Consider the following 17,555-nt stretch of genomic DNA (forward strand, 5'->3'; position numbering starts at 1 on the left):
TGTGTTTATTTAGAAACTTCTATGATTTCTAATTATTTACAAGGAAAAGGAATCACTCTTTTAAAATATGCAGAGTGTAAACATAAAGGACAATAAGAGAGAGAAAGGAGACACAATATCAAGAAACGCACAGCTGGAATAAAAATATCTTGAAAAGAATGAACCTATCTATAATTATGCCCACTTCTTCTGTAGTTATTTAAAGATTACCCCATGAATTGAAAGAGGAAGCTTAGGTGATTCATTACAGTAAGAAAAAGAATAAAAAAACAGAGTTATGCTAACTTTCTTTTGGGTCTCCCACCTTCTACATCTCAACTACTACCTAAATGTATATCACAGCATCATTAGCCTAGTCTTGTAATTCACAGTGGCCATCTTCCCCCACTCCGGGAGGACTTGATCTATTTAAAATGGGCTTCAGCCTTTCCAAGTTCTACCTCTTTTTACTGAATTCCTTGGTGTTTCCAGTACAGAGACAACAGAGGAAATATGATGGGTTCAAAAGCCAGATACATATTTTCCCAACTGTAACTTCCATGAATCCCACAATCCCCAAAGTATAAAACCCACATTCACATCTTGTGATTCTTGCAAGTGACTCCCATCTGGGAATAAGGTGTTGGTAAAGATGAATGAGAAGAACTTAGCAAGAGTCAGGGCTGTAACTTCACTTGCTTTAGAGGCAATGCCAATCATTGGTATCTGGTCACATATTTGGTATTTAATACACTTATTTTTGTTTTTTGGTTTTGGGGTTTTTTATGATTAATTCATTTTATTTTATTTTTTTAATTTGTCAATTTTTTATTTAAATAGGTTTTTGGGGAACATGGGGTGTTTGGTTACGTGAATAAGTTCTTTAATGGTGATTTCCAAGATTTTGGTGCACCCATCACCCAAGCAGGATACACTGTACCCAACATGTAGCCATTTATCCCTTGCCATCCCCTACCTTCTCCCCTAAGTCCCCAAAGTCCAATGTATCATTCTTATGCCTTTGCATCCTTATAGTTTAGCTCCCACATATGAGTGAAAACAATGATGTTTGGTTTTCCATCCCTGAGTTACTTTACTTAGAATAATAGTCTCCAGTTCCATCCAGGCTGCTTCAAATGCTATTATTTCATTCCTTTTCATTGCTGAGTAGTATTCCATGGTAAATCATTCAGGCTGGTTCCAAATTTTTACAATTGCAAATTGTAATACACATATTTTTGATAGAATAAAGAAGTGAAGAAATGAAAGTACAGTAGCAACATATCAAATAAAACAGATACCTGGAGACAGAAATATGGCATCTTGGAGATATTTTTTTTTGGATAGACTAGGATAAAACATTGATGCTGTTGACTTGTCTCAGCTGTAAGTCAGCCACATCCGGCCCTCATCTCTCTCTTGGCAAAATTTCTGCTAAACTTTATTAGTTTTCAACTTTTCTCTTGTTAATGACTTCAAATTTTTCTCATTATTAAATAATTTAGTATAGTGTCTGATCAAAATCCTTCTTTGAATTGTGATAGAGAAATCAAAGCGAAAAAATAAAAGTCATTTGCAAAAATCACTGTGGTGACTCAGCTGTCGAAAATAATTCAAACTGGACTTTCGATATACTAACATATAGCCCCAAATAGTATCAAAATTATTATTTGACCACCGGAAGAGGCCTACTAAGTATCCCTATCCATAACAGAATTTAAGTCATTTCTTAACCAGAAAATACACAAAACAAGTCTATGTACTGAGATTGACCTGTATACTAAGTAGGAATAAGGGAAATTTAGTCCTTTTGTTCAAATCTATGAAAAATTGCTTCCTTTTTGTGCGGATCTGTTCCAAAAAGTGTTTTGTTTTACTTTACCAAATCTACCATTTGTTTGAGATTTAGTCTGGATCTTTTCAAATGAAAAACATGAAACTTTAAGAAAGCTTTGCTCAATACCACACAAAGCAAAATATTTCTTCAACATAGAATTTACTACTCAAGTATTTTTTTCTAGTTAACTGCACAAATCAGATTTACTGGCTTTTAATGAAAGTAATTATATTGAGAATTAACAACATTCTTCAAATTGTGGCTCATAAAATCTTTGCTAAATACCCTATTTAATACTTCCATTGAAAATTTCCTATTCATTTCTTAACCAGAGTTATGGAGAAACACATTAAATTATATTAAGTTCAAGTGCCAAGTAATCAACAAAAAATAAATAAATAGTTGTTTAGTATGTCTGTTTTATATGACCCTCAATATTTAATCACTTAAATCTCACTTCTAATTATGTCTATTAATATTATTAAACAAACTTTAGCCTGACAATAAATACAAATTCCCAAGTAAGTATTAGACCACTCTAGGGTATAATAGTATTTCTAATCTGATGTTTACCTATGTTTTGTTTTTCATCTACAACACTGACTTTTTTTTTAAGTGGACACAGTAGTTAATTGTGAAGTATTTGAATTTCACACAAGAAATATAAATGTGGGTGCTGACCTCAAAGCACACAGAAGCTAGGGATGATAGGGTTTTCACATAGTTTAAGGCAGATTCTAATCTGAATGGTACAGCCAAAAAATAATTTTTTTAAGTGTAGAAGTCTTTGTTGACTGAAAAATAGTTAAGCTCAAAAAAAGGGTGAAAGTCAAGCTTATCTACTGAAGACAATGAGACAATGACAGGAATTCTAGGGGTCCCATATTTGCAGATACGGAGGTTGGGTACGAGTTAAAAGGTCACAACACAGATGTAGATGCGATGCTTTTCATCATCAAAAGCATGGTAAAAACTCTAAGTAGATAAAACTCTGTGAAGGGATTGGTGTAAAAAGGAGAAGAGAAAGCTAAGGACCAATCCTTGAGACACTCCAATGACTGTGATGTGGGAGGGAAAAGGGGGACCCGTGAAGAAAAGATTGAGGATGCTGTGGTGACACATAATAGAAGAGTAAGAAGTTTTTCAAAGACGAGGTTCTCAAGAAAATCACATGCAGCTGAATGACCCAAGAGGTGGAAGATTTTAAAAGGCCATTTATTTTCACTAGCAATATGTCACCAATGAGCCATTTCAGGAGTCTATGTTCCAGTAGGCTAAGATTCAATTTCAAAGTTTACAAATAAAACGAAATGAAAAAAATGAGAGTAAGTGTAGACTACTCATTATAAGAGTTGATCATGAAAAGAAATAAATTTTAAGTTTATTAAATAGGTATCAATATCCAAAGAAAAACGTTGATTTCTGTAAGGCAAGTGATCCCTGGGCATGACTGGTAACAAGAAAGAATTTAAAAAGGAAAGACTGAGGACCCTAAGAAGAGTGGAGTGTGGCAAGGTGTGGGAGCAATGTCTGAAAAGCCACAATCAAGGATGTGTCCCAAAGCAGAGAAGAAAGGTTGACTTTTAAAATTAGAATAAAAATAATACTGGTTAACATTTATTGAGCAGTGATTATTTGCAAAGAACTGTTTAAATGCTGAATGTACATTATCTCCTTAACTACTTATGAAATCTTACAAGGTAGATATCATCATTCCCACTTCCCCTACAAAGAAAGTGAAACCAAAATAAATTAATTCCCCATGATGTCCTAGAAAGTGTGAGGTGGTGTCCAAACACAGACCTATCTGACTCAAGCTCATGCACTGAAAATTTGTTTCTGATTCATTGCTCAGTGTCACAAGGTGTAAGAACACAATTCTAACTTTGTTTGAGTGGTAGAAGTTATGTTCTTAAAGCTAATATACTAACATATAATTTGAACACTCACAGCTTCTGATACTGAAAATACACATTCTTCATCCAATGTTTGCTGTATAGTGTATGCTCAGAGGGGGCTCTGAAAGTGGAAAGGGATAAATTCTTACTCCTAAGGCAATTCCTTCTAATGAGGAGAAACCCCTTGATTTCCTTGGGTGGGGTACACAAACAGAGAAAGATATTAAATAATGTTTATTTTTATAATTTTATTTCAAGGAGAAAAAAAATCTCTTCTACTATGCCACCTCTTTTGTGAATATTGGAGTGGTGTATAAACCCTGAACTTATGCCTCTCTCCTGAGCCAACTCTAACCACACTAAGCCCTATCACCATGAGGAGGTGATAGGGCTTTTTTAAATAACTTTTTGAGGAACAAAAGTTATTAAACTGAAGAGAAATGTTATCTCAATCATCATTCTGGTGCTAAATCCAAAAGATTCTTTTCAGACTTTTTCACTTCTCTGTAGAATATGAAGCTGCTCCTCATCCCTTCTAGTCGTTCTCACCTCCCTTTGTTTTATTGACTATAGTCATTTAATAAACCTACATGCTTTTCACATACTTTTCACAGGCTCCTCTCCTCCACCCACCCTCTAAATGTTGGAGCTTCTTTGCTCATCTTCTCCTTTCTGTTTCTTCACACTGTCCCTAAAAGGTCTCTTCCTCTCTACTGACTTGAACTACCACCTCTATGCTGATGAGTTCCAGAAGCATATCTTTAGCTTGGACCTCTCTGCAGAGCTCCAGATACATATGTACGATCCTAAACCTCCCTCTCTGGGTGTCCTGTAGAGGTACCCCACCATTTTTACAATAAACTGTTCCTCCTGTATAGCCATTCGTTTGATCAAACACTCAGTCGAGACAGAAAATTAGTTATTACCTTTGAGGGTGTTTTCTTCTTTATTCATCTCCTCTTCACATTCAATTCAACCAGTAAATTCAGTAAATTCTGTTCTAAGTATTCCTCAAATCTTCTCTTCCTCTTCATCCTAATGATCACTGTCTTATTTCAGGAGTCATCTTTTCTTGAATGGACCAGTTTTTAACAGAAAACTCTGGTGTCCCTGCCTCCAGTCTTGGTCACTTCCAAATCTGATCTGCACATGGCCTCCAAAGTGATATTTCTAAAATTCAGATTTAATCATATTACTCGTATTCATAAAATCATCAACATCTTCCCATTGATTTATAGAAAAATCCAATCTGTTAAGGGTGCTATAAATGATGCCATACAAGGCTCCTACCCTTTACTCTCATCCTCAATCACTCCCATATTTTCACTCTAGGTCCCAACTTTACAAAAATGATGTGTTGTTTCCAGAACGTGCACACTCCCTGCCCAATGACTGAAATATGGCTGCCCTCCATCACTGTGGGTTGCCTGTTACTCCCCCACCACAATTACCTTCTCCAGAATGCCTTGTGTTATCCTGTCAACCCAGCTTATGTGCCTTCTCTATAGCCTCTTAGAGTCTATACTTTCTTTCATCGTAACCTGCTCGGTTTATTACTAACAGGTTTACCAGTATCATTAGAATCTCAGTCACTTAAAGGTAAATAATGGTATCTGGAAGCAGTAGAATATATTAATTAAGAGAAGCAGATTTGGAACAAAATAAACTTGGATTTGACTCCCGAAACATCCACTTACTTAATAATTGTTTATGTGCAGAGGGGACCAGGTAGGTTCATGTCTCTGAACTCTAGCCTCTGTATCTATAAAATATACCCGATCATACCTTCTTTTGAGTGTTTTTTTTTTAGGATTAAAATGAAATAGTACATAGTAAGACCTTGACATAGTACTTGAAGCATGTTAAAATGATATTGTCTTATCCCATTTTGCCCAACATGTAGCCACCTAGCTACTACATCGTAAGTATTTAGAAAGTACATACATTTGTTACCAGTGCCCCATGATAGCAGTGCCTGATGAAGTCATAATGCAATGGAGAGCAAATAGAACAAGTGGAGTCTTCTGAATCCTAATGCACTTTACTGATTCTAGAAAGAATAAATGAGAGGCTATGCAAAATCTCAAGCTCAGCTAAGGAATACATTTTGTTGAAGGTTTGTGCTTCCATTTTACGATGATTGGAAAGGGACTGAGCTAGAAAGGAACTGAGCTAGAAAGGAGCTCAGTTCCTCTCCAATCATCACAAAAATTTACATTCCATAGTATGCAACATCTTGTCAGGAAAAAGAAACATAATCCTTCAAATGCAATCTTTGCTCACAATTATGAGATACTGTCTTTATGGGTCTAAATCAGAAATACTGTCTTCTTACAGACTCTTGATGTGATCTGTGCTCATCCTTAATCCTTGGTAAAGTTCCAAAATGGCTCTGGATCCTACTGACATCTGTTACTAAGGATAATGCATGAAGGAGATGAAGATATCTGTTCTCAATAAACAGAGAAAACATTACTAAAGGAAATGTAGATCAATTTCAGATCTCCTTATCCATAGATAAGGAAATGCAAGATATTAGAGACCTATGAAAAATTGCTGTTCGGACATAAAGATGAATCTTTTTATTTCAGATCTTTACCACTTAAGTTTAGCCTAGTATTTTTTAAGGGCAATGAAACAGTTGGTGAAAAAGAATAAATGCATTTGTGATCTCCAGTGTGTTCTCTCCATTCTAGCAAAAAAAAAAAAATTCCAAAAACACTTGTTCATACAGCTACAAGTTTGAGGCTTTTCATAGGAAATAAGATTTGAGGTCTAGACTAATTGATTTTATAGCTTCACAACTGAATTTTGTAATGTAGCCACAGGTCCATACACAGCAGAAGCTTAGATTAATGCTTTCCAAAAATAAAAGGAAAAAATCCATGTGAATCACTTCTAAATGCCTCTGTATTGCAAATGAATGATGTTTGGGTGTGCATTTATACTACTTGTCTAAGATAAGACCTATTTAACAAGATATAGTTTATACCTCATTAAAGCAACATCTACTTCTCTTGCTTGGTTACTGGTCTTTCACAGCCAGTCCAATTGGCCAATATAAAATACATTTCCATTCTGAAATCTAAGTTCCACAAGAGAAAGAACATTTTTCTTTTTAAGTAGATGTATTTCATTATCTTTAAGAGTTTATATTATATACATGACATTACCCCCATTTAATTTTTGTGCTGGTCAGGGATTATTCAGTGATGAAAAAAGTTTTCCCAAATGAGGGCAAATAAAAACATTTTTGCTGGAAGACTATAAAGGACAACTTCATAGACATTCACAAGTGAAAAATAAAATACACCCAGACCTCTTATAAATATATTGGGAACTGGAAAATCAGAAACTGAGATCACCTCTCTTAATTCACATGATTTCTCATCTCCTTCTCACTAGTACACTTTACCTCCTGATTTCTGGTCCTATCCATTGAACCCATTTTTTTCACTCAATGTGAGTAAATGTCATATAAAAGGTTGCAGGAAGATGCTGCTTCAGGCCATTTTCTCTAAAAGAGAGTTGTAAGTACAGAGGTCATTGAAGTTTCATGAACTTCTTTATCCTTTTTGATCAAGTAGCAGATTACCTCTAACTAGTCCACAGCTTCCACATGGAAGATGGACAAACATATAGAAATGGGGAAGAAAGAAGAACCAACACACTTGTCAGCAAATTCAACCTAAGTCAGCCTCTTTTCAATGGGCTCATGGGAAATGAAGCATTTCCTGGGACACAGAGGAGGGAGAGAAAAATCTCCCATTATTGGGGATTGAACCATAAGAAAATGTTGTTTCGTGGCCCCAAATGGCCAAATACCAACATATTATGTGATCCAACTAAATCACAATGGTATAATCAAACAAGTTATTCTGATTATTACCAATAGAGACACTATAATTTTGGCTGTGTATTAAACCCTCTTGCTTTTCACATCTTCTCAATGTATTTATTTTATAGCACGTCTGGAACAATCCTTTTATTTATTAATGAAGATCGTCTCAATTGCCAAAGTCTATATTTTTCTTCCACTTAATGAAAAATATCCAAAGTTGCTGGTTATGGGCCCATCAGAGATTATTTTCTCTTAATCATATTTCATTTAAAAAAAACTAGTCAGTTCATTTTTCTAAAAAAAAATGCATGTTCACAAAAAAATACAATCACTGAAAGCCCAAATTTCCAGTACAATTTAATAACAAAAAAGGAGGGAGTGGAGTAGGATAGTCACATGGTTCCTGTTATCCACCCCCAAGCTTAAGAAACAGGGAGGTCTAAAATGTAGTGTGGAAGAGTAAAAACAGCATGACCTGCTTTCAGTTCCAAGTTCTTCCTTCTACTGATTGTGCAGTCTTGGGCATGCTAATGAATCAAATCAACCTCTCTGGCTGCACATGGAAATTGAGGAATGAAAATACTTCTGAGGTAGGGTTGATGTGAGCATTGGTTGAGACAATGCCTTCATTTGTTGAGCTTCTGTTATGTGCCAGCACTTTACTACAACAGAGATGCAATAGTGAAGGAAAAGAGAAACACAAGCCCTTTAAGACTTCTTGGCATTTCTGATCTGACAGGTGGACACAGACAATAATCAAAGGATTATAAGAATAAATCCCAATTATGGTAAATTCTCTGAAAGAGAATAGTGTCCTGAGAATGAGGGGTGGGAGGGAGAGGGGCAAGTAAACAGAACAGATTGTATGGCCAGAAAGCATATGATTGGACCAAGGAGAAGACAAAAGACCTGTGTAGCTAAATGAGGAGAAGCCAGATGTGAAATGGGGCGTAGAAATTAGGGTCCAGAAATTAAAACTTTATCTTAGATTTTCTGGGACAATAATTTTTGAACTTTACTCAATAAAATGACAAACAATTCAATATTTTTAAAGAGTAATGATACGATGAGGCTTGAAATTCAAAATTCCAGCCTTGCTACAGTGCAGATAAGAAATTAGAAAAGGGTCAAAAGGATGCAGGAAGCTAATCTATTGATCCAGGTGAGGGACATGGCAACCTTGAATCATGTACTGGAAAAATGATGTCTTACTCTCTAGATTCCTCCTCTCTGAGCAGGGCGTCTCTGAAAGAAAGGCAGCAGCCCCAGTCAGTGGCTTACTGATAAAACTTCCATCTCCTTGGGACAGAGCACCTGGGGGAAGGGGCAGCTATGGGGGCAGCCTCAGCAGACTTAAATGTTTCTGCCTGCCAGCTCCAAAGAGAGCAGCGGATCTCCCAGCACAGCACTCAAGCTCTGCTAAGGGACAGACTGCCTCCTCAAGTGGGTCCCTGACCCTCGTGCCTCCTGACTGGGAGACACCTCCCAGCAGGGGTCAACAGACATGTCATACAGCAGAGCTCTGGCTGGCATCCGGTGGGTGCCCCTCTGGGAGGAAGCTTCCAGAGGAAGGAACAGGCAGCAATCTAGGCTGTTCTGCAGCCTCTGCAGGAGATACCCAGGCAAACAGGGTCTGGAATAGACCTCCAGCAAACTCCAGCAGACCTGCAGTAGAGGGGCCTGACTGATAGAAGGAAAACTAACAAACAGAAAGGAAGAGCATCAACATCAACAAAAAAGATGTCCAAACGAAACCCCATCCGAAGGTCACCAACATCAAAGAACAAAGGTAGATGAATCCATGAAGATGAGGAAAAACCAGGCCAAAAAGGCTGAAAATTCCAAAAACCAGAACACCTGTTTTCCTCCAAACGATCACAACTCTTCGCCAGCAAGAGAACAAAACTGGACGGAGAATGAGTTTGATGAATTGACAGAAGTAGGCTTCAGAAGGTAGGTAATAACAAACTCTACTGAGCTAAAGGAGCATGTTCTAACCCAATGCAAGGAAGCTAAGAACCTTGAAAAATGGTTACAGGAATTGCTAACTAGAATAACCAGTTTAGAGAAGAACATAAATGACCTGATGGAGCTGCAAAACACAGCACGAGAACTTCGTGAAGCATACACAAGTATCAATACCTGAATCAATCAAGCAGAAGAAAGGATATCAAAGATTGAAGATCAACTTAATGAAATAAAGCGTGAAGACAAGATTAGAGAAAAAAGAATGAAAAGGAAAGAACAAAGCCTCCAAGAAATATGGAACTATGTGAAAAGACCAAACCTGTGTTTGATTGGTGTACCTGAAAGTGACTGGGAGAATGGAACCAAGTTGGAAAACACTCTTCAGGATATGATCCAGGAGAACTTCCCCAACCTAGCGAGACAGGCTGACATTCAAATTCAGGAAATACAGAGAACACCACAAAGATAAGTCTTGAAAGAGCAACCCCAAGACAAATAATCATCAGATTCACCAAGGTTGAAATGAAGGAAAAAATGTTAAGGGCAGCCAGAGAGAAAGGTCGGGTTACACACAAAAAGAAGCCCATCAGACTAACAGCGAATCTCTTGGCAGAAACCCTACAAGCCAGAAGAGAGTGGGGACCAATAGTCACCATTCTTAAAGAAAAGAATTTTCAACCCAGAATAGCAGATCCAGCCAAACTAAGCTTCATAAGTGAAGGAGAAATAAAATTCTTTACACACAAGCAAATGCTGAGAGATTTTGTCACCACCAGGCCTGCCTTACAATAGCTCCTGAAAAAAGCACTAAATATGGAAAAGAAAAACCAGTACCAGCCCCTGTAAAAAATACCAAATTGTAAAAACCATCGACACTATAAAGAAACTGCATCAACTAATGGGCAAAATAACCAGCTAGCATCATAATGACAGGATCAAATTCACACATAAAAATATTAACCTTAAATGCAAATGGGCAGAATGCTCCAATTAAAAGACACAGTCTGGCAAATCTGATACGGAGTCAAGCCCATCAGTGTGCTGTATTCAGGAGACCCATCTCATGTGCAAAGACATACATAGGCTCAAAATAAAGGGAGGGAGGAATATTTACCAAGCAAATGGAAAGCAAAACAAACAAACAAACAAACAAACAAACAGGGTTTGCAATCCTAGTCTCTAATAAAATAGACTTTAAACCAACAAAGATCAAAAAAGACAAAGAAGGGCATTACATAATAGTAAAGGGATGAATGCAACAAGAAGAGCTATCTATCCTAAATATATAGACGCCCAATACAGGAGCACCCAGATTCATAAAGCAAGTTCTTAGAGACCTATAAAGAGACCTAGACTCCCACACAATAATAGTAGAAGACTTTAACACTCCACTGTCAATATTAGACAGATCAATGAGACAGAAAATTAACAAGGATATCCAAGACTTGAACTCGGCTCTGGACCAAGTGGACCTAATAGACGTCTATAGAACTCTCCACCCCAAAGCAACAAAATATACATTCTTCTCAGCACTACATAGCACTTATTCTAAAAGTGACCACATAATTGGAAGTAAAACACTCTTCAGCTAATGCAAAAGAACAGAAATCATAACAAACAGTCTCTCAGACCACAGTGCAATCAAATTAGAACTCAGGATAAAGAAACTCACTCAAAACCTCACAACTACATGGAAACTAAACAATCTGCTCCTGAATGACTACTGGGTACATAACAAAATTAAGGCAGAAATAAATAAGTTCTTTGAAACCAATGAGAACAAAGATACAATGTACCAGAATCTCTGGAACACAGTTAAAGCAGTGTTTACAGGTAAATTTATAGCACTAAATGCCCACAGGAGAAAGTGGGAAAGATCTAAAATTGACACCCTAACATCACAATTAAAAGAACTAGAGAAGCAAGAGCAAACCAATTTAAAAGCTAGCAGAAGACAAGAAATAACTGAGATCAGAGCAGAACTGAAGGAGATAGAGACACGGAAAACCCTTCAAAAAATCAATGAATCCAGGAGCTAGTTTTTTGAAAACATTAACAAAATAGATAGACCTCTAGCCAGATTAATAAAGAAGAAAAGAGGAACAATCAAATAGACACAACAAAAAATGAAAAAGGGATTACCACTGATCCCAGAGAAATACAAACTAACATCAGAGAATACCATAAACACCTCTATGCAAATAAATTAGAAAATCTAGAAGAAATGGATAAATTCCTGGACATATACACCCTCCCAAGATGAAACCAGGAAGAAGTCAAATCCCTAATACACAAATAACAAGTTCTGAAATTGAGGCAGTGATTAATAGCCTAACAACCAGAAAAAGGCCCAGGACCAGACGGATTCACAGCCAAATTCTACCAGAGGTACAAAGAGGAGCTGGTACCATTCCTTCTAAAACTATTCCAAACAACAGAAAAACAGAGAATCCTCCCTAACTCATTTTATGAGGCCAGCATCATCCTGATTCAAAAACCTGGCAGAGACACAACAAAAAAAGGAAAATTTCAGGCCAATATACCTGATGAACATCGATGCAAAAATCCTCAATAAAATACTACCAAACTGAATCCAGCAGCACACCAAAAAGCTTATCCACCATGGTCAAGTGGGCTTCATCCCTGGGATGCAAGTCTGGTTCAACATCTGCAAATCAATAAACATAATCCATTACATAAACAGAACCAATGACAAAAACCACATGATAATCTCAACAGATGCAGAAAAGGCCTTTGATAAAATTCAATACCTCTTCATGATAAAACTCTCAGTAAACTAGGTATTGATGAAACATATCTCAAAATAATAAGAGTTATTTATGACAAACTCACAGACAATGTCATCCCGAATGGGCAAAAGCTGAAAGCATTCCCTTTGAAAACCAGCACAAGACAAGGATGCCCTCTCACCACTCTTATTCAACGCAGTATTGGAAGTTCTGGCCAGGGCAATCAGGCAAGAGAATGAAATAAAGGGTATTCAAATAGGAAAAGAGGAAGTCAGATTGTCTCTGTTTGCAGATGACATGATTGTATGTTTAGAAAACCCTATCATCTCAGCCCCAAATCTCCTTAAGCTAACAAACAAGCAACTTCAGCAAAGTCTCAGAATACAAAATCAACGTGCAAAAATCACAAGCATTCCTATACACCAATAATAGACAGAGAGCCAAATCATGAGTGAACTCCTATTCACAATTGCTACAAAGAATAAAATACCTAGGAATACAACTTAAAAGGGATGTGAAGGACCTCTTCAAGGAGAACTACAAACCACTGCTCAAGGAAATAAGAGAGTACACAAACAAATAGAAGAACATTCCATGCTCATGGATAGGAAGAATCAATATTGTAAAAATGGCCATACTGCCCAAAGTAATTTATAGATTCAATGCTATCCCCATCAAACTACCATTGACTTTGCTCACAGAATTAGAAAAAAAACTTTAAATATCATATGGAACCAAGAAAGAGCTGGTATAGCCAAGACAATCCTAAGCAAAATGAACAAAGCTGGAGGCATCATGCTACCTGACTTCAAATTACACTACGAGGCTACAGTAACCAAAACAACATGGTACTGTACCAAAACAGATATTTAGACCAACAAAACAGAACAGAGGCCTCAGAAATAATGCCACACGTCTACAACCATCTGATCTTTGAAAAACCTGACAAAAAGAAGCAATGGGGAAATGATTCCCTATTTAATAAATGCTGTTGGGAAAACTGGCTAGCCATATGCAGAAAAGTGAAACTGAACCCCTTACTTACAACTTATACAAAAATTAACTCAAGGTGGATTAAGGACTTAAACGTAAGGCCTAAAACCATAAAAGCCCTAGAAGAAAATCTAGGCAATACCATTCAGGACAAGGGCATGGGCAAAGTCTTCATGACTAAAACACCAAAAGCAATGGCAACAAAAGCCGAAATTGACAAATGGTATCTAATTAAACTAAAGAGCTTCTGCACAGCAAAAGAAACTATCATCAGAGTGAATAGACAACTTGCAGAATGAGAGAGAATTTTTGCAATCTATCCATCTGACAAAAGGCTAATATCCAGAATCTACAAGGAACTTAGGCAAATTTGCCAGAAAAAAAAAAAAACAACCCCATCAAAAAGTGGGCAAAGGATATGAACAGATACTTCTCAAAAGAAGACATTTATGTGGCCAACAAACATAAGAAAAAAAGCTCATCATCACTGGTCATTAGAGAAAGGCAAATCAAAACCACAATGAGATACTATCTCATGCCACTTAGAATGGCGATAATTAAAAAGTCAAGAAACAACAGATGCTGGAAAGGATGTGGAGAAATAGGAGCGCTTTCACACTGTTGGTGGGAATGTAAATTAGTTCAACCATTGTGGAAGACAGTGTGGCGATTCCTCAAGGATCTAGAACTAGAAATACCATTTCACCCAGCAATCCCATTACTAGGTATATACCCAAAGGATTATAAATCATTCTACTATAAAAACACATGCACGTGTATGTTTATTGCAGCACTGTTCACAATAGCAAAGTCTTGGAACCAACCCAAATGCCCATCAATGATAGACTGGATAAAGAAAATGTGGCACATATACACCATGGAATACTAAGCAGCCATAAAAAAGGAACAGTTCATATCCTTTGCAGGGACATGGATGAAGCTGGAAACCACCATTCTCAGGAAACTAACACAAGAACAGAAAACCAAACACCACATGTTCTCACTCATAAGTGGGAGTTGAACAATTAGAACACATGGACATAGGGAGGGGAACATCACACACTGGGGCCTGTCGGGGGTTGGGGGCCTAGGTGAGGGATAGCATTAGGAGAAATACCTAATGTCGATGATGGGTTGATAGGTGCAGCAAACCACCATGGCATGTGTATACCTAGGTAACAAACCTGCACATTCTGCACATGTATCCCAGAACTTAAAGTATAAAAAAAAGGCCCGGCATGGTGGCTCACACCTGTAATCCCAGCACTTTGGGAGGCTGAGGCGGGTGGATCATGAGGTCAGGAGATTGAGACCATCCTGGCCAACATGGTGAAACCTTGTCTGTACTAAAAAAAAGAAAAAAGAAAAAAGAAAAATTAGCCAGGCTTGGTGGCATGCACCTGTAGTCCCAGCTACTCAGGAGGCTGAGGCAGGAGAATCGCTTGAACCCAGGAGGCAGAGGTTGCAGTGAGCTGAGATCATGCCACTGTACTCCAACCTGGGCAACAGAGCGAGACTCTGTCTCAAAAAAAAAAAAAATCCTCAATATATTACTCATCTTTTAACATCTTTTACTCTTCCTTTTTTTAAAAAAAATCTCCATCTCTCTATGTACGCTATAGAGAAAACATTTTTGTATTTCCTTCAAATTCCCTAATTCTCTTTTTAATTATGCCCAGTCAAGTTATTATCCTGTTGAATTTATTAGATCAACTATAAGAAAAAAAAAACTAATGTATTGATGTGTTGGGTTGAATGTGGAGAATAAAGGGAAGGGATAAGAGCTAACTCAAAGGTTTCAGGCTTTGGAACTAGATACAAGTTTGAAACACTGAAAAAGAACAAGATGTGTGATAGGAGGCCTTGGAGATTGTGACATTTTGGGGGACATGTTGAAAATGGGATGTTTCTGAGACATACAAGTGGAAGAATCAAGCAGGCACCTAATTATTCATGTCTGGAGCTCAGTAGGAAAGCCAGCACTACAAAGACAAATTGTGAATTCTATGAAGTCTTTGTATTAACTCAGGCTTTACATGAAAGTGTAAAGAGATTTCCTAGCAGGGAGAGCATAGAGTGTGAAGAGGAGAGACAAAGATTGAGCTCGACCCAGGAAAGGACGGAATGTGCAAAGGAGTCAGAGACAGAGCATCTCGGGCAGTAAGAGCAAACCAAAAAACAATCATGATAAAAATTCATTATTTTAAAAAGGAGACTGTGGCTACAACCACCACTAACATTTCTTCCTCTGCTGTCTCCACATTGTAAAAGGAACATAAACTCAGATTGCCCCAGAGCCGTGGTGGGCAGTCCAGGAGTGCCAAGCTGGGCTCTACAGCCAGCACTCAAGTGGTAGAGGAGCCTACACTCAGAGTATTGAGAGGGGCATGGCTGCAACTGTGATAAAATATAAGGAAGCCACATGACTGAGCAAGAGCCCACCAACTGATCAATACACCTAAGTACCACCTACTCGATCACACCTCAAGGCTTCAACACCAAAACTACCTCATTAACAGACTCCTTTGAGAAACCAAAGACAAAAAGTCAGCTACAAATAAAGACCCTGCACAAAGGCTCAGCTCCATGAAAACACACAGAAAAGAAGTCTATTGACTGTATCAATCTATACTACAGTTAAAGGAACACCCACATGCAGAGATGAGAAAGAACCAATGCAAGAATACTGGTAACTCAAATGGTCAGAGTGTCATATGTCCTCCAGATGATTGCACCTGTTCTCCAGCAAGGGTTCTTAACCCTGTTGAGCTGGCTGGAATGACAGTATTCAGAACATAAATAGAAATGAAGATCATCGAGATTCAGGAGAGTGGCAAAGCCCAATCCAAGGAAACTAAAAACCACAATAAAATGATACAGAAGATGAAAGATGAAATAGCCAGTATATATAAGAACCTGAGAGAGCTGACAGAGCTGAGAAACACACTAAAAGAATTTCACAACACAATTACAAGTATTAATAGCAGAACAGACCAAGCTGAAAAAAGAAAATTAGAACTTGAAGCCTGGTTCTCTGAAATAAGACAGTCAGACAAAAATAAAGAAAAAACAATGAAAAGGAATGCACAAAACCTCCAAGAAATATGGAATCGTGTAAAGAGGCCAAATATATGAATCACTGGCATCCCTAAAAGGGACGAGGGGAAAGCAAACAACTTAAAAAACATATTTTAGGATATCGTCTATGCAAACTACCTCACCTTGCTAGAGAGGCCAACAGTCAAACTCAGGAAATACAGAGAACCCCTGCAAGATTCTCCCCAACACACATAATCATCAGAATTTTCCAAGGTTGAAATGAAAGGCAGAATGATAAAGACAGCTAGAGAGAAAGGGCAGGTCACCTGCAAAAAGAGAACACCATCAGGATAACAGCAAATCTCTCAGCTGTAACCCTACAAGCAAGAAGAGATTGGGAGTCTATATTCAACATTTTTAAGGAAAAAATCTTCAACCAAGAATTTCACATCAAGCCAAACTAAGCTCCCTAAGCAAAGGAGAAGTAAGATCCTTTTCAGATAAGCAAATGATGAGAGAGTTTATTACCACCAGACCTGCCTTACAAGAGATCTTGAAAGCACTAAATATAGAAAGAAAAGACCGCTACCGGCCAATACAAAAACACTTAAATACACAGACCAGTAACACTATAAAGCACAATACAAACAAACCAGCATAGTAACCAGCTAACAACACAATGAAAAGATCAAAACCACACATGTCAATACTAACCCTGAATATAAACAGGCTAAATGGCTCCATTTAAACGGTACAGAATGGCAAGCTGGATAAAAAGGCAAAACTCAATGGTATGCTGCAAGAGACCAATCTCACACATAATGACACCCATAGGCTCAAAATAAAAATAAAAAAATGGAGGCAAATCTGCCAAGCAAGTGGAAATCAGAAAAAATCAGGGGTTGAAATCCTAATCTTAGACAAAACAGACTTTAAATCAATAAGGCTTTAAAAAAAAAAGACAAAGAAGGGCATTACATAATGTAAAGAGTTCAATTCAACAAGAGTTCAATTCAACAATTTAACTATCCTAAATACATGTGCACCCAACATAGGGGCATCCAGATTAATAAAGCAAGTTCTTAGAGTCATACAAAGAGACTTAGACTCCCACACAATAATAGAGACTTCAACACTCCACTGAAAGTATTAGACAAATCATTGAGGCAGAAAATTAACAAAGATATTCATGACCTGAACTCAACATTGGACCAAATGGATCTGCTAGACCTCTACAGAACTTTCCACCC

At 37.5% G+C, this 17,555-nt stretch overlaps 1 protein-coding gene across 7 annotated transcripts in view; it reads right to left on the reverse strand.

Moving 5' to 3' along the window:
* The window catches only part of LOC101128604 (uncharacterized), a 114,135-nt gene that overhangs the window by 40,591 nt on the left and 55,989 nt on the right, over nt 1–17,555 (reverse strand). Inside the window, exons 1-2 of one of the 7 annotated variants that reach the window (XR_002003946.4) lie at nt 5,659–6,843; nt 4,641–4,884 (exon numbers count right to left, since the gene is read on the reverse strand). The exons of 5 other annotated variants lie outside the window; for them this stretch is intronic. The gene's annotated coding sequence lies outside the window, so the exon portion shown is untranslated. One more of the 7 variants, XR_008674822.2, reaches the window with a different exon arrangement.

Source organism: Gorilla gorilla, chromosome 22, assembly GCF_029281585.2.
Source record: "Gorilla gorilla gorilla isolate KB3781 chromosome 22, NHGRI_mGorGor1-v2.1_pri, whole genome shotgun sequence".
Lineage (NCBI taxonomy): Eukaryota > Metazoa > Chordata > Mammalia > Primates > Hominidae > Gorilla > Gorilla gorilla.